Consider the following 18,787-nt stretch of genomic DNA (forward strand, 5'->3'; position numbering starts at 1 on the left):
AGGGGGAGGGAGGAAGGGAAGGAGAGGGAGGGAGAAGGGGGAGGGGGGAGGGAGGGAGAGAGAGAGAGAGAGAGAGAGAGAGAGAGAGAGAGAATAACTGGAATGGTGTGGGCTTCAGAAGCATCATGGCCCACCCCTTAGTGACACATGCCCTCCTTCTTCCTCCTTCTCAAATGGTTCCACTGGGGACTAAGCAGTCAAATGCATAAGCCTCTCAGGGCTATTCTCAATCAAACCACCACACCATGCACTGTTGTGAATTTCCACAACTGTCCAGAGACCAAGAAGGCACTGTTATTTCCCCTCTCCTGAGGAGACTGGAGAACATTGAAGTTACCCAGCATTACAAAGATTACCCAGTCAGAAAGCAGCAGAGACAGAATCTGACCTGGAGCTAGGAAGCATCGCAGTGTGGAGTGAGGTCTCATTCTGGAGACCACGCTGTGCTGGCAATTACCATATAGTTCAGGCTTGCCTCAAACCTGGAGTCCCAGGACCACAGACATGAGCACTGTGCCCTGCTTAGGCTGTTGTTTTATTTTTGTTGTGAGATTAAAGTTTTCTCTGCTCTGTAACAGGGTCACCGCTGGGTCTGCATCCAGGGAAGAACATGCTATTTTAAGTAACATGGGAAAGAGGCCCATAAGCCATCAGTAAAAATATTACTACCAACACTAAAAGACCCTTGCCTTCCTTCCAGAGCCAGGCTATGATCTAAAGATCTAACGGCTCTCCCACACCATCACTGGCTGTATTGCCTAGCTTTTCCCCCCTTTTAACCAATTATCTCTGTAGACATCTAGACCAGTGGAACAGAAACAAACACCGGGAACTGGAGGATTCCGTCTTCCTCTGAGGAACAAACCACACCCAATGTGATGAGTAGTCCTATCCAACAGCTTCCTCAGAAAAGAGAGCAGACACTGGCTCTGGGGACTGAGGGTGGGCTGAGATGTTTCAATGTCTCCTCACACTATTGAAAGAATCTACATGGGCACCAAAGGGAAGATTCGCGTGTGTTAGAAGTCAGGAACATCATTAAAATGCATAAAAAGGTAGCAGCACTGTGCACGAAAACTTAATAAGGCCATAGTGATACATGGCCCCACGGCACTCAGGAGCTTGGAAGTCGACACGGAAGCAGGCTGGGTGTGTACTTGCCACAGTCACCCTCTGTGTTCAGATGGGAGGATGTCAAGGAAATAGCCCCAATCTCTCAGCAGCTCCATGAATCGATGATATTGGCTGAGAAGCCAGATGGCAACTCGAAGTCATTTTCTCCCAGTAATCAAATGCTAGTTCCATTTACAAAGCACTTCCATATGGACTCCTCCCTCGGTAAAACATTCTGTGCTGCCCCTGGATGATCAATACAGTTGAACTTGCTCCTCCTAGACGAGGGAATACACTCATTTCCAAACACCCCTAGAACCTCCAGCTTCATAATGGCTTTCACTCACAGCAATGTTTGCAGCAGAAAGCATCTATTAAATGCCACATTTCCCCTGCCCATTCACTGTTTCCTTAAGGAATGGATCCACAACACGAGGCAGGCGTTTGGAGTCAAACGTCCTCTCTGCAGAAGTCGATCATCTCGCTGTTAATACCTCTAGTCTTTTCTCCTATCTAACATCACGTAAATATGTTGTGTTAATAGCACAGAGCGAATGTACCCAGGAATCATGCTTGCTGCCTACATGCCCAGGGGCCAGGCTGCTTTTAAGGCTTCTTTTTCATGTAAAACAGTTCCCCTCAAACGTACTTCTAGAGATTGGACTTGAAGGGATGTGCCCGTACTGCCACAGGCTCTGAAATAATTGCCAGGGAAGTCCTTTCCCCAGGGACCAACAAAGGATCAGGGACTTCTGTGTTCTCGCAGAGCAAATTTTTTTGTGTCTCTGGAGGTGCCTAAGCCACAATACCCAGGCATGGCTGATGTGGATCCAGAGCCAAGGGTTAGACCTGGAGTCTAGTGTGTCCTTCCAGGATAATCACTCTCTAAGACACGCTTGTGGCATGTCTCAACATGTGGCTCGAGACCCCCTGGGGGAGGGGCAAACGACCCTTTCACAGTGGTCGCCTCAGACCACCTGCATATCGGATATTTACATTATGATTGACAGTAGCAAAATTGCAGTTATGAAGTAACAACAGAATGATAATGTTATGGTTGGGGGTCACCGCAACCTGAGCAACTGTATTAAAGTGCTGCAGTGTGAGAAAGGTTGAGAGCCACTGCTCTAAAGGTCACTGCTGGGTGCCTCCGTGTGGCAGGAGTCTATGCAAGATGAACAGCCCTTGCTAGTTTACAGGAGCTCTGGTAGTGGACATGTACCATAAACCTCTTAGAAATGTAAACCTCGAAACTGACCCACTCCTGGGTCAGATTCTGTATTTAGCTATGTCCTCAGCTGTCATGGTCATCTGTGAAGGTCAGAGGCACACACTAGCTCTTGCCACATGACTCACAAACCCTGTCCAGTCCCTCTAAAGCACCACAAAAGGTCTAGCAACTGTCCAAGATGAGATAAAAGGAGGAGAGCTCACCCAATGAGAATTCCTAGTGTCCTGTGCCGCTGTCTCACTGGACTTGGGAAGCTTGGCTATATTAACTGGGTGGCCCTCCTAGGCTCTCCTTTTTGCTCACTTCACACAGCCAATTATCTACAACAACAACAACAACAACAATAACAACAGCAACAACAACAAATGGTACCACCACCACCATCACCACTACCACCACCACCACCACCACCACCACTACTACCACCATCACCACCACCACCATCACCACTACCACCATCACCACCACCACCACCACTACTACTATTACTACTACTACTACTACTACTACTATTACTACAACTGTTTCTACCTCTTGTTTGCTTGCCACGTTCCTCTCCTCTATCCCTATCACCATCGCCTGTGTCCTGTCCACCATTATCCCCTTACCTGGACTACTCTACAGTTGACATTTCTCCCCCATCATCCACCCACTCTATTTGTAATTTAAGAGTCTCGTTAATTCTCCACTCACATCGCTGTGGAATTAGAACAGAAGTCTAACTTCACCCTGGCTGGAAAGGTGTTCCTGCCACTGCCCTCAGCGTTTACTTACACTACACTCGCATTCTTCTTGGGCTACAAACAGGTTACACCTGCTGCTCCCAATTTCCCGTCATTAGCTGTTGCACCTGGGCCACTCTTACCCAGAGCATGACAAGAATGACGTATTCGAATATTTAAGAGTCTCTCCTGTAAGAGATGTTTTTGTTTGAAGCCAGCTACCATGTTGATGCCAAGTTTTATCAACAGTCAAAGGGCAACCTGGAAGTAAATCATTGCATGCTCTTATAGTTTTCCTTCCTCACCAATGGGCAAGTTCTTGGAGAGCTAAGGCCATGGCTTCTACAGTCAAGAAGAGTAAGAAGGATAGAATGGGAACATGAATACAATGAGGCCATGGATGGAAGGATGGACAGTGGGTGGTGTGGTAGTCTGAAAAAGAATGACTCCTATTACGTATGCTTGAATGCTTAGTCATCAGGGAGTGGCACTACTTGGGAAGGATTAGGAGGTGTGGCCTTGTTGGCACAAATGTAGCCTTATTGGAGGAAGTGTATCATTAAGGTGGGTTTTGAAGTTTCAAAAACCCAAGCCAGGCCCAGGGGCTCTTCTTGCTGCCTGCAAAGGTGGATATTGAACTCTCAGCTACCTCTCTGGCACCATGTCTGCTTATGAGCCACCACTCCCCTTGCCATGAGGGTAATGGACTAAATAAACTCTGAAACTGTAAGCCACCGCCAGTGAAATGCTTTCCTTTATAAGAGTTGCCAAGGTCATTGTGTCTCTTCATAGCGACTAGAATTTTGACTAAGACAGGTGGATTAAAGGAAGAAAGTAAATCATTGGCCTTTTTAGATTCTAGTCGTCAAGTTATGTCTACGTTTTACTTACCATGTGTTTGAAACATGGTAATACTGGACTGTTAGGGTTTGAAGTTTTGTACCCTGACTCTGGCACATTCTTACATAAACACCTATTCCCAGTGTCCATTACACTAGGAGAAGAGGCCGTGGGAAGGTGTAGAAGGTGGTTGGATCACAGGAGAACAGCCTTCACCCAACACAGAAGGTAGCAACTGTGAATGGGATACAGGCAGCGCTACTCACTAGATCTACCAATATCTTCACTGAAGACTTGCAGCCTCCAGAACGCTGACCAGTGAGTCTCTGTTGCTTATAAACTACTTTACAGAGCAGTCCAGCATGGCAGGGAGCGTTGGGCAGAGACAGACATGCTTCAAATACCCCAAGCTCTGGAAATCTGCACTCAGCTTTGGCCTTCTGCTGATGTTCTCCAACTAAAACGTAAAAACACGAACCAATGACCCCATGACTTGTGCTGACAGAGAAGGAACACAAGGAGCTTCAGGTTTAGATCAAACAAACAAACAAACAAACAAAACTGTCATCTATCTAAGGAAGAGGACCATAGGCAACTCTCCTCTCAGCACCTTGGAGTCTCTGTGAGATTTAAACATCTTAGGGGCAAAGATTCCAACACATGGTGACTAAAATGCAGACATAGCTTGAGGTCCACCCCACTGCAGTCTACAAAGGCCAATGTTTTTCTTTCTTCCTTTCATCTGCCCGTTTTAGGGATGGGGTAGGGGCAGTTTATCCTTTTGGTGCCACACAGAGACAGTTTAATAGACCAATCCAAAAAATGGCTTATCTAGGTCAGGGGTCTATACACTGTGACCCTCAGCCAAATCTCACCAGCCACCTGTTCTGCAACTAAAGCATCCCTGGATCACAGCCATGGCCTGCTTGTGCAGTCAGCATGGCTTTGTCCTCACAACGACACAGATCTGAGAAGTTGTAAGAACGCAATAGGGACCCTTATGGCCTGAAAAGCCTGGAACCTTTACTCTCTGCCTGGCTGAAATCACTGTGCCAAGGTCTGGCATAGAGGAACAGAGATGGGTCTGGTTCCACGGTTGATGAAGCTCCAAATCTGTCTGTCTTTCTGTCTTTCTGTCTGTCTGTCTATCCGCCCCCCCCCCACAGAGAGAGAGAGAGACAGAGAGAGAGAGAGAGAGAGAGAGAGAGAGAGAGAGACTTTCAACTCTCCCATGCTGATTTCTGACCTTCCCAGTCCTGAATTTGGCATGTGCCACCATGGCTGGTTTATGAAGCACTAGAGAGTAAACTCAGGGCTTTGTGCACACTAGGTAAACGCTCTGACAACTGCCGATCGCCTCGGTCCCAGGACGTTTAGAAATTTTGTACCTGGGTATCATAGACACAGGATTGCCCACAGAATTGACCGTGAAGGACAGTTGTAGACTACATGTTGAAAAGGCCAGCCGTGCAGAAGGGAGTGGGAAGGGGTCAGACGACTTGGAGATGCATTAGATTTGAGGCCATCAGCAAGGTAGGATGGGTGATCCTTATAAAAATCTGGCGGGGGGTGGGGGTGAGGGAGCAGCATGGCTGTGATAAACAATATGGATCAGACACAGAATGTAGGCAGCCTTGGATGGCAGACTGGCTCCAGTCAAAGAGGCTCTTCTCAACCCTGCCCATCCCTGAGGAGAGCAGGTAGCAGGAGTCTTCTGCTGACAGCCTTCCCAGAAGAACTTGAGGCCGATCATGGTGGTACAGCAGTATCCTTGCCACCACTACCTCTCATGTACCCAACGTCTGTCTCCTAGCATTCATCCTTTGCAAGGGGCCTCTAAGTATCAAGGCCCTCTTGGACCTCTCTGAGATGGCTATTCCAACTTAGTGTTTCTCTCATTCATGGGCTTAGAAAAACAGGAATCTGGCAGGAGCTGGGGGATGGGAACCCATAATCTCAATATATTGTATGAAAGAGAATTTAGTTTCAGTTTAAAAGGTAGGAGTCTAGAATAATCAGAGGGGTGTGACTTTTACTGATTGTGTTTCGGCAGAATGTCCACATCGAAAAATAGAAATGACATTGGTAAACTGATACGTGCTGTTTGAGCTCACTAAATAGACAGCTCTGGAATCAGGCTTATCCCAACAACTCAGACCCAAGCATGTTTGTCTAAAAGTCTTCTCCAAGGAGCCCCTCCTCGTCTGGGATGGGCTGGCCTTCCTCTGTGACAGGAAGATGTGAGATCATCCAAACAGACTGTCATGGAGAAGAGCTAGGTGGTGAAACCATTTCCAAAAGAGGCTTCTAGCATTTATCCCAGGATATAAAAGTGCTTGGGGTGGGAGAGAGCAGCTTGGGGTGGGGAGTTCGGTGCGCAGCCATATTTACTGTCTTCCTGGTAAGAGTGGGGGCATGTCAGCCTTGACTTGAGATGATAGATCTGGACTGCCTCAATCAGGAACTCCAGCCGACTCCCTCAACTTCCTCAGCTACAATTTGGTGGACGTTGTGAGTGTCGGAGAGATGATCTGATGACGTTTCTGCAATCTGTTACTACTTGTTCTTTGACTCAGAAGTTCCACTGAAGGGGACAGGCACTCTGCTCTCTGCCCGGGACTCCATCTGTGGAGAACCTCAGATGGTAGCCTGAAGGGGACTTCCCTAGTGGGTTCCTCCCTGGGCACTTTGAGTGCCCAAACCGAGGCTATTGGCTCTCTTTCTGTTTGTTCTTTTACTTGGAAGCATCCAGTGGAGGGGCAGTCTGCTTTGCATGGGCAGTCACACTAGGGAGCCCCAATGGGCCTCCTTAAAGAACTTTGACAGTTGGTTTCTGCTGATATCTGTAATTCCGTAATAAGCCTTTGATTTGGTGAGTTACTTTTCTGTTGTTGCTTGTTCTTTTACTTGGGAGTACCAAGGGGATACTTTGCTCCATTGGGGACTCTCTACCTGGAACTCCAGCTAAGTGCCTCCACGAGGACTCCCCAGTGGACTTCTGCTGGGTGTTTTGAGTACTCGATCTGACGATGTTTTGTTCTCTTCGCCTTTCTCGTCTTACATTTGGCATGTTATACACTCAATTAAACCCTCAAGTTCAAAACCAAAAGTATGATCGTAACAGATCCTCCTCCAGACCATACAAAACAATCATTGTCACACTATATACCAGGTACTTATTTAAAAGAAATGGACATTTGATTCCCTCCCTACTAGGCCCTCATTTCATCTGGGCCTCAGAGCCCAACAAGGACAGTACCTGGACATCAGGAGAGGAGTATGATTCCCATGAGAACCAGAATGACTGGGTGAAGGTTTAAGGAGGCAGTGTTGACTAGAGAGTTCTGGGGGGAAAATTACCAAGGAGGCCTAAGGCTTCATCAGTCGGCCTTTGTGAGAGCCTTAAATGACAACCCCTGTCTGGTAAGTGCTCAGGGGTGGGGATCAGACAGAATTTTCTCAGACATTCAGTGATGTCTCTTTATCTAAGGAGGTAGAGTAGCAGACAGCATGTGGAACATTCTATCTCTGAAAGGCAGGGAGCACCAGAATGTCAAGGGTCAGAGGGATGTCACTGTTGAAGGGGAGGGGGAGGCTCTGTGGGCCATTAGCAGCCTCTAGGTCTCTGCAAGGCTCAGAGGAAGGCCAGGATGTAACAGGCTTCCTGCAAAATGAGCACATGGCCTCATCACTGACAGCCGACAACTTACTCAGAGATACAATAGCAGAAAGAAGATGGAACTGGACGGATTCAGGGACAGAGAGATGGGAAAGTATGCAGCGAGGCATGGAGAGCAATGTGTTCACTGTGAGACCACCACAGGGGCATGCAGGCGTCAATCAAATAACCCAAGCCTTCTTTATGTTTGAAATGTCGCATAAAATACTGAGGGGAAATGACTTTTTCAGAGAGGGGAAAAATTACTTCATTCCTTAAGTGTGCTATTTATTATTATAAAATATACATATTGACATGGATGCTTATAGAAAATGTAACTATGACAAACGTGAATGTGTAGAGTGTACTAATGTACACATGAATAAAGCAAATAAGTACACAGAGAGGCCTGGGCATGAGACAGAAAGAAAAGGCTGCATCTACGGTTTGTCTCTAGCTTAAAATGAATGCCACAGTGCTTCCCGGGCTGTGTAATTCAGGACATTGTAAACGAGTTTCCCCTTAAAGTAAGTTACTCTTCAATGTAAGGAAAGCTGCTCGGGGCAAACAGTATTTATGAACTGGAAGCCGGAGAGTCTCAACAATTTCCAAGTGGTGCCAAATGAAATCATCTCTCAACAACCCCAGGAAAAAGAGGGAACCCCAAAGAGCAGACTTCCCCTTGAGTGGCACGACTGACCTGCTTGGGCAGAGGAGCAGGAGGAATAGCCATGAACCAAGGCTGTCTCCTTCCTGTGTCAAGTCACATCAGTCACACCTTGTCCCTTACAGACCAGTGAGAGGAGATTTGAGACATAATAACTATCAGTGACAGGACTGGGGTGGGGGCTGCATTTGAATCAGGTCCCTCTGTCTCCAGGATGTGAGTTCATACAAGGAAGTATGGTGTATCTTTTCACCCTGCACCAGTGGCCACAGGTGACCCTGGGATGCAAGGAGAGGCAGGGTGAGCTCAGGACCTGGGACCTAGGGATGCTTTAGAGGTGAGAATAAGATAACAGCCACAGTGTGGGTAACAGCCTCAGGAGAGACAACAGAGTTACACGGGGACTCGGGGAACTTCAATTATTTTCACTGCACACCGGGTTCTGTAAGGCTGCCCAATTCATTCCTGCTGACAACTTAACTTCTTTATACAAGGAGTATGCCTCTCCATGAACATCAAAACCACAGAATCCTCTATGGCCTGTGAGATGGTTTAACAGGTAAGGGACTTGCCGCCAAAAATGAAGACTTGAGCTTCATCCTTGGGACCAATGGTAGAAGGAGAAAACCAGCTCCCACAAGCTCTCTCTCTTTCTCTCTCTCTCTCTCTCTCTCTCTCTCTCTCTCTCTCTCTCTCTCTCTCTCTGTGTGTGTGTGTGTGTGTGTGTGTGTGTGTGTGGTGTGTGTATGTGTGGTATGTGTGTGTGTGGTGTGTGTGTGTGTATGGTGTGTGTGTATGTGTGTGTGTATGTGTGTGTATGTGTGTGTGTATGTGTGTATGTAATAAAGTTTTCAAAAATAGCTGGGAGACAAATCAGCTGGTAAAGTGAGGAGTTTGGTTTAATTCCCAGATCCTATGTAAAAATGCCAGAACTGGCATTATACACTTGTCTCAGCACAGGGAAGACAGAGATGGTTGGACCCTTGGGCATCACTGGCCAGCCAGTTCCAGACCAATGACAAACTCTCTCAAGACCATGTTTATCAGCTTCTGGGGAAGAACACCTGGAGTTGTCCTCTGATCTCTTTATGTATGTGTATATACACACATAAGCAGTGGCACGCACACATGAACCCCCACAAATGAACACACACACACACACACACACACACACACACACACACAATTATTTAAAAAAATACACTTCAAAGAGTAACAGGATCCGATGCACACAGCCACCTACTGGTTCCTTATCTGGACATGCTGACTCTGCAATAATGAGTACTCAGATATTATCTATTGCTAATGTTAATCCTGGTGAGTTCTGCAGAGCACCTCTTGCGGAGTGAGTGCTGTGCTAAGCACTTTTACAAACTCATCTTCCTCCTTTGTCCCCGACAACTCCATGGAGCAGGCACTGTCAGTACTCCCCTTGGCAGGGAAGGGAAATGAGGTTTCTCATTCTTGATCAAGCCAGTCGAAGCAGGCACAGGGCCTGGGAGCCCAGCAGGCCAACCCCAGCATCCCTTTATCCATTTCAAAAATCGAACGGTGACATACGTGTCACTTGGGGAGCTGTGCCACATCGCAGGACTGGACTGGGGAGCAAGGAGCAAGAGTACCTAGCAGGGACCATGACCACACGTTGGTAAGAGAGCCAGCTGTTTACAAGAAGGTGCCATCAGTCTCTCAGCCCAGTCTGGGACCAGGGGCTCTGGGAGCCCTGAAAAGAAAGCACTGAAGTGGCTCCTGAGGCCAGCTTGTCCTGCATTCCAAACATCAACTGGGATGGGGGAGGGGAGTTGACATTCTGAGATCCATTCACTGCAATGCTAGCAAACCACAAGTGTGGGTATAATTAAAGCTCTTTTACTTTGATCGAGAAAAAAAAAAATCTGAACTCTGCCAGATCACTCCGGATAGCAGAGTGTTGTGTCATGGAGTGTGTTTGGCTTTTTCCTTTCTTTCTTGTGATTCTATCTGAGGAATCTAATTATCTGCTGCATCCTCAAGGTGTGCCAGGCCCTGGGCACGGCACTCAGCATAAACATCATCTCATTAAATCCCGATCCAAACAACACTGTGGGCTTGGTATTACTGACGTCTGACTTCAGCACGAAGAGAGGGAACAAGCTCAGAGAGGGCAAGGAACCTGTCCAAAGGCACACAGCTCATGTTGGCAGGATGCTGTTTTAAACCTTAAGCATTTGTGCCCAGCCCAGTGTCAGTAAAACCCTGTGGTTGTATCTCAGAGGGAAGTGTCCTCACAGAGAGAAGAGGAAGCAGGTTTTCAAGGTTCTGAGAATTCGAGTCTTGTCATTTAAAGGAAGTGGCAAATCACCTCTGCAGGGTACCCCTGGCCCCTGCTGGGTTTCTGAAAGGCAAAAGCTGCCTGGACATTCTGAGAGGCCACTATAAGACTTAGCATTGTGTGGGACCAGCTGCTGTGGGGCCTGTGTGCACACAGGCAGTGCCATGCCACTCAGTGGGGGAGGGAGGCTAAGGGGCTCCCAAAATCAGAGCCTTAAGGTCACTGCTGTGGTAGACAGTGGCACTCCGAGTGGGAAAGCCAGGCAAGAAACCTCACTGTATCCTGTATTCTGGCCAAATGGCAGCAGCAGGGAGAGACAGCCGGAAGGAAAGACAGGACTCTGGATGAGAGGAGGAAGGTCTACCTGCGTAAGTACCTGCTCTCTTGAGTACATCTCAGATCTGCAGCACTTTAGAACCTGCCCAAGGCCCAGCACTCACAAACACCCCAGGAAGTGTCACCTGTTCTGTGCACATTTTGGGCCATTTCCCTTCCCATAAACAGCCATAAAAGCCAGACCAGATTCCACTGGGAAACTGACGTTTCATCACTGTACCGGAGCTCAGAATGGAGCAGAGGACTGGCTCCTTCCCACTGTCCTGGTCAGCCAACACACCAGCTGTTAGAAGAGCTGTTGACCTCAGTCTCAGGTTCCAAAGGACCGCACAACTAAGGAGTTTGAAAGAGTATGTTAGACTGTCGCCAGCACCTGCCATCCAGCTGGGACACATGATTACTCACAGTGCCAACATTTAAATAGACAGGCAGAGTGTCATCGCCGCACCCCACTGAGTTCCTGCCTAGAGGAGAACTCAATGATTCAAAACAAGGAAGGGGAAGTGTGAGATTTTGAATCCACCATGATAAGATATCCAGCAGTGTCAGCGAGTGACTTGATAGTCAGTGACTTCATAAACATGATGCCAGAAATGAGGCTGAGGTCAAGACTCAGATCCCCACCCTTCTTAAGAAGTACATCCAGGAGCCAATCACTGAGTTCCTGCAGGGGCCACACAGGTCATGGTGGGCTTGGGCACTACACAGAGTCACATGGCTAAGACTGATATACAGACAGAACAGGAACTCCCCTCACCCAAGACAGGGTCAGTAGGTGCGGGGTTAAAAGGAAGAGTCCAGGAAATATCACTGAGAGACACAGGATGTGACAGTTGATGTCACTGTTCAGCTGATAAAGTCAACTGGCGAGAAGAAGAAGAAGAAGAAGAAGAAAAAAAGATACATTCCTTCCAGCTTCCCATGGGGATTTTGTGCTTTGTCACTCCAGAAGGAAAAATAGTTTCCACTGTCTAGTTCCAAGAGACTGAGGGCAAGGGCAGGACTCACTGAAGGAAGGAGGCAACCAGAAGCTGATGGCAGGACGGGGGACAGATGCTGTGGACATGGAATCATAGCAAGAATGTTCTAACCCCAGGGCCTTTGCATTTCCTACTTGTTCCATCAGAAACACCCTAGCTCCAAATAATTCTTAGAATATGATGCTCAACTTCCTTTAAACCACTTCTGATACCTACGAAGAGAGAGTCCACTATACAGAAAAGGATCCATTGTATTAATAGATTCTCCATCCCTCCAGAGCCATAAAGAAAGAAAATGGGGTGGGACGGAACAGCCCATTTAGGCAATACTGCCCACTGTGCATGGAATCAAGGCAGAAGAATTCTGGAAAGATATGTCTAACAGCCACCACAGTAGATGGAAGTGAAGCCTTGAAATGTTAGAAGTCAACCAGCCATCTGAGTATTGAGAGAAGACTGCGGTAGGGGGTGGGGTATGGGACACCCAACTGTCAGCAGTCAGGGGCTACTTTTTCCTGCTTCATGTTGTCCCCAGCACTGTGGGATCAGGCCACCAGAATAAAGAGCATAGTAGCCTGGAGAATAGCACTGTCACTGGAGGCAGCTCCCCAATTTACCACTCAGTAATGGAAAAGTAGGCACAGCTCTCCTACTGCTAGGACTGGGTACTCAGAGGTGAAAGAAAAGCCACTCTAGTGTGGGCTCTTTCTTTAGTCCTGGTAAGTAAAGTGCAAAGGAACCAGGGAAGAGAAAAGTTATGTCTCTTGTAGATGATTAGCAAGGTGACCCAGAGAGCAGAATAAATTTGGCACCACTACCCAGTACTACCACCTGCTTTCTACATGCCAGTGTGGGGTGGCGGGGTTCTTTCCTACTAAAAGAGTGTAATTGCAGAAGTGCCAGGCCATAGTCCCTGAAATGTAGGGGAGTTCTGGAGAAGAGATAAGTGGACCTTGGGATACGCAGGATCGGGGCAGACAGTGACTAATGTCCACACACTCAGTTCTCTCAGACCTAAGACATCTCTAAGATTTAGCTGTTCCTAACCAGCTGGCTGTTGCAAGGATCCAACAGTTTAATAGTGTCATAGTTCCCTCAGAAGACAACTTGACACAAACCTAGAATCATCTGGGAAAGAGATGTCAGTGCTGAACTGTCTCACAGATTGCTCTAGGAAATGTGTATGTAGTATATTTTCTTGACTACTAACTGATGGAGTAGAACCCAGGCCACCGTGGGTGGTTCCATCCCTAAGCAGACGGCTCTGGGCTACAGAAGACACAGCTGAGTGTGAGCCTGGAACAAGACAGTAAGCAGACTGCTTCGAGGGTCTGCTTTGACTTCCTGCCTTAGCTTCCCTGATGATGAACTGTACCCCACAAACCAAATAAGCCTTCTCCTCCCCAAGTTGCTTTTGGTCATTGTCACTAAACTTCCTTCCCCGGCAGAGAAACAAATAATGTCTACCCTTTCCTTCTATGGTCCCAACCACAAACTAAGATACTGTTCCACCAAGGTTTATTCTGGAAAACCAATGAACTAGTTAGTCATAGAGCAATGGGGAGTGGTTTATGATCAGGAGCATGAGTGACTTTAAGGCAACCACAGTGGAGGGTCTGCAGCCAACATGGATGACGACTCCCCTGTGACACGCAGATAGAATCCGCTCCCCTAGCTCTTCCCTCTCTTTATCCACGAGTCCTTCTCCAGATTCCACACTCACGTGCAGTTGCAATTGGCCAGGTACTCAGGTAAGGGCTCCCACAATCCTCCCCACCTCCTCCTCCTCTTCTGATAAGAGGCATCAACGGTCAACAAGCCCAGCTATGGTGATCTTTGGTGAGCAGGCCCAACCAAACTCTTGAAGATGATGGTGGGGAGGCTTGGAGGATAGTTCAGTACAACAGTCATGTTTATCCCAGCAACACAAAACAAACTAGAACAAATAGAAAATCCTTAAAACAGTATCAGACATGAACTATTAGTATTGGCATCCCTGGAGAGTTCAATGGAACATACTCAGGAAGGGACCTGATGTAACAGAACCAGAAAGAAATAATAATAATAAATAAAAATAAATAAATAAATGAATAAGCTTAACTTGAATAAATCATCCTGATGCTGTAAAATGTCAAAGGGAAACCAGAACCTAATTATTAAAGCTTCTAGAGGGATGTGAATTAGGAGATCACTTAAACTCCATTTAGTACCAGAAAATTGACAGCTCAGAATAATTTCTGATTTTAGTAATTCATATAATGTCTACTGAAAAACCATTAAGAGTGTCTTTATTTAAGACAATCTTTCTATTTTACTTTTTCAAGAAGGCTCTGGAGGGTAGGGAGGTGGCTCGGAAGATAAAACCATGTGCAAGTTTGATCCCTAGAACCAAGATTAAGGGAACCAAAAGAAAGGAAGAAAAAAAGAAGGAAAAAGAAAATGCCATAGTACATGCCTGGCATTTTTGAGACGCCTACGGACGGAGACACAGGAAAGCCCCAGAATGGTATCATATTGAATATTCATCATATATTCTGATCCTAATGTGGCCACTGATGGCATTGCCTTATAAGGCTGTGAAGGAAGTCTGTAAATCAAGCCAGGCCTCCGTAAGGGTCAGGCTGCCCACAGGGTGGCTTACATGGTCAGCCTTATACCACTTATAAACACCATTCTGCTTGAAAACAGTTAGAACCAAGTTTTTCCACATGACCAGTAAACTCATGACATCATTCTGAAAGTGTGAGTCACTTGGGGATGCACTGCCTTAAACTTAACTCAAGAGTTGTAAGCATGGACTTGGACTTTATCACCAGCCACAGTCACAGACGATGACATAGAGGAAGAAAGACAATGATAAAGAATCGCAAGGGGAAATCCTGATGAAAATGGCTATTATGTGGAAGGAGGTTCCTAAGGGCTCCAGTGAGCTAAAGGAAAGGTATCACAGAGGGGTTTTCCAGGGAAGAACCCGGGCACCAGGGCAAGAAAATGAAGCAAGGGACTGCATGCTTCAAACCTTTGCCAATGAGCCTGGAATCCATGGCATCTCATGGTACCTCAGCTGCTACAGGGAAGTTATAAAGCAGATTGTAGTGTCTCTGTGCCAAGTTTCTTTCTTCATGTTAAGGGCAAATGGGTTTCAAAAGAGTAGCATGTCTATCCCTGGTGTAAGTGAAACCCAGGCTGTTTACTACCAGGTACAGAAATGGAGTGGGTGACTTGAAAACGCCAAGGTTGAGATCAGCTGACACAGAACTGGGGTCTGGACAAGGGAGAAGCCACTGGCTCCTTCCTAAGACCTTGCAGCTTACCTCTCTGCTTACAGAGGATGGTGCCTGCCTGATCTCTGGCTTCTGTCCCAGCCATGACTTCTCTCCTCCCAGGCACTAACGGAGCAGTCTTGCCAACTTATAGAGCAAGGTGATAGATACCACAGCTCATTGGGATCCATCTGCAGACAGAACCCCAGAGCTCTTCAGACCACAATTCAACCAGCTTAGAGAAAGTTCTCCTGGCACATTTTCATCAGGATCAGTGAAATGAAAAGTTCTCCATGGTAGAGCTGGGGGTGGAAGAGAGAAGGCCTGAATCTAATGCCATGTTAGTAAACCACATAGCTCTCACTTGACTATCTATTCACTGGTTTAACAAATATTTACTAACGGCCATCAGTTGGCTAACCCTGAATAGAGATCTTTGAGCACAAAGAGAAGCAAATACAGGGATTCAACAATACATTGTTCAAAGTGTGTGAATGGTTTTTCCCCAAGTTCCCCTCATTAAATGTCCCTGCTTATCAAGAACATGTTTTGGGAGGGGACAGGAACTTCCTATCCTCTCCCTGGTCACCAATCTCCACAAACCCTCCTCCATGTGTGTAGATCTCCTCATGTAAGGGGGACCCTAGTCTTCTGAGGTAATCCCTATTCATAGGCTCCATCCCTGTCTAAACATACAGTCTTGCAGACAGCTACACAGCATCCTTGGGCAGCAGACTACCTGTATACAAGTTTGGTCACATCCATCCTTTTAGAACCAACTCTCTAGAAAGGAGCACTTAAAGATGAGATATTTGAAAGGATTTTTTTTTAATATACTAAAGTTCAAAGGGAGAGAAACCAAACTTAGCCAGGGAAGGACAGGAAAGCTGGTTGCACTTTACGCATGGCATCCCAGGATAGTATTCCAAGATAACAAGGGATTGTTGCTTCAGAGGGGGAAAAAAAGGTTCAAAGGTTCTCAAAGTTGCTTCCATTTCCCTTCTCAACCATCTCTGTTTGCTATTTGTTCGCCACGAGACAGTCACATCCTGTTAGCTTCTGTAGAAAGTCCTAGAAAGCCTGTGAACTCATTGATAGACTGAGAGTCCCTGGTGTTTAAAAACTTCCACTCCTTTACCGGGTTTTTTTTTTTTTTTTTTTTTTTTTTTGAGTGGCTTTTAAATAACCCGTGCCAATGCAAAGCTTTTTCTCTCTGTGGGTGGAGGTGGAGGGAAGAGCATGCAGTCTGCTGGCTGCAAAAGACACCAGTAAAACAGTTTTGGGTAGCAAGTCTTGGTCTGTCAGCTTAGCCCACTCCCAGATTAACCTCAAATGGAAAGAAAGCATAGACCTGTGGCTGAAGCACTGGGATGGCTTAGACATTTAAAATGCCTCAACTGCTTACCCAACCTCAGGACTTTTTTTTTTTTTTTTTTTTTTTTGCCAAGTGGCATACACATTTCAAAATGAAAACTAGCCCATGAGGTTAGAGAAGAGACTCTGCTCTCTGTCTTATGGTGGATTTCAACATCTCAATGCTCTTCCCCCAAAGTCTTAGGGGGCCAAGTAGGCCAAGTAGCTGGAATCATGCCCTCTTCTGTCACAGGCTGGCTCTCCAGGAAAGGTAACCATCTACTTTTCACCTTGTGAGCTCTTACAAGATCACTGTAGGTATATACAAGTCTTAGGGTCCAGAGTTCTCTGGTCACCTCTCTAAGGAGACTGCTTACAACACAGGGGCTCCATCCTGAAGTAGGATGCAGTAAGCTTGCTCTCCATCCTGCTTTTCTCTAAGATAGCACTGGCCCTGTTGCTGCAGGGCAGAACCCTGCTGAGAACTCTGCAGACTGGAGCTTTTCACAATATTTCTCCACTCTGTACAGAGGGCCCATCCATACCCACGGACACTTCTGGCTAACGTGATAAGCATGGCCCAGTGTCTTTCTAGGTAGGACTGATGCATCAAACCAAAGTCCTTCTGCACCAAGAACTATCACTCAGCAACAAAGAGGGATGAATTATTAATTCATGCAACAACTTGGATCTCAAGGGATTTGTGCTGAGTGAAGAAAATCAGTCTCAAAGGGTTGCATGATGAATGACTCCATTTCAATTCCATTCTTAAAATGATGGCTTTGGAGAGAAGGAGAAAAGATGATCAGTTCCCTGGCTGAGGGAGCAGGGGAGAGTGTGATTATAAAGAGACCATGACGATGTCCATGTACATCAACATATATAATGAAACTGCTACACACACACAGACACACACACACACACACACACACACACACACACACACACACACACACACAGAGTGAGCTCAGGTAAAGTGGGGATATCTTTGTACTGTGTCATTCTGAGTTTTCTGCCTGTGAGACGTTACTGCTTAAATGAAAAACTACAGTGGGACATCTAAGCCTTTGTAGTAATCAGACCACATCCTAGAAATCCTAAAAACAATCCATGTGCTAACAGCTGGAATTATATGAATCCTTTGACTTTCCTTTTTATATTTTATTTCTCAATTTGCAATATATATATATATATATATATCACATGTATCATGCTAGCTACAACTGAGGGAGTTCACTTCTCTCTTAAACATACTCATAATTTCCCCCAGGTGCTGCATAAATCTCAAACCATTAAATAAAATGATTTTATACTGGCCTTTTGGATGTTACTAACCCTCACCTCCACAGATGACATCAGTGTTTCCATAGTAACTAATGTGCTTCAAAGTGGCAAATGCAGATGGAGACTTAAAAAAAAAGTGACAGAAACCAAGCCCATCACAGTGTCCATAGTAATGCAGGACATCGAACTGTGGGCGCCAGTTCTGGGACAAGAAGTAAATATTTCACGAAAACCCTTAACACCACCAGATATGCCGTGTGATAGCGGACACTACTGGCTTTGAAAAAGTAGCTGCCTGATTCAACATGCTACTTCTTTAACATGTACATGTGAGCAAGCAGCGTGTGAGCACCAACAAGTGGGTCAAAGCTGTGTTCTCAAAACTGCCATATAACATGAGAAAAAAAAAAAAAAAGACTGTCAGTGTGCCTTACAGAGAATGACTAGTTCCAAAATATTTTAGTGACAGGAGGAAACATAATGCATTTGATTAAGAGAGAAAACTGGGGCAAACCTGATAGGGGAGGGAAAGAGGATAAAAACAAACAAACACCACAACATAACACAACAACTGAAGCCCTGATTCCTATGTCTTAGATGTAAGAAGGCTTTCCAGATGTGGCCTTCCTCTCCTGTGATAGGCCCCTTTTGATGAAGCCCAAGTACTTTCTCAGTTCCTCTGTGGTTGTTTAGACATCTGTGAACAGGGGCCTTTCTTGGTGTAGAACCTCAGGCTACATGCGTGCTAAGACAAGGAACTTGGAAGTAACAGTTCTGGTTTCATACAGATCAGAATCTGGTTTTCACATAACTGAGTAGGGTGGGAATATTGGTCCGTCCCTGTCAAAATGTCACTTTCAGCACTGTCACACACAGAATGGAAGCGCCAGGAAGTCTCCTCAGAGACTGCCCATGTTGCCAAAACCAGCGTCTAGAAGAGGGTGATGACAGATACCCTGTCTCGCACACAGCCAAGGATCTCATTCCTCTTGGTGACCTTGTGCAGCCACCAAAGATAAGGAACACAGT

General features: G+C 46.3%; 1 protein-coding gene across 3 annotated transcripts in view; it reads right to left on the reverse strand.

Moving 5' to 3' along the window:
- Slco3a1 (solute carrier organic anion transporter family, member 3a1) overlaps window positions 1-18,787 on the reverse strand; it is a 282,751-nt gene that overhangs the window by 239,930 nt on the left and 24,034 nt on the right. The window lies entirely within an intron of this gene.

Source organism: Rattus norvegicus, chromosome 1 (genome assembly GCF_021556685.1).
Source record: "Rattus norvegicus strain SHRSP/BbbUtx chromosome 1, alternate assembly SHRSP_T2T, whole genome shotgun sequence".
NCBI lineage: Eukaryota > Metazoa > Chordata > Mammalia > Rodentia > Muridae > Rattus > Rattus norvegicus.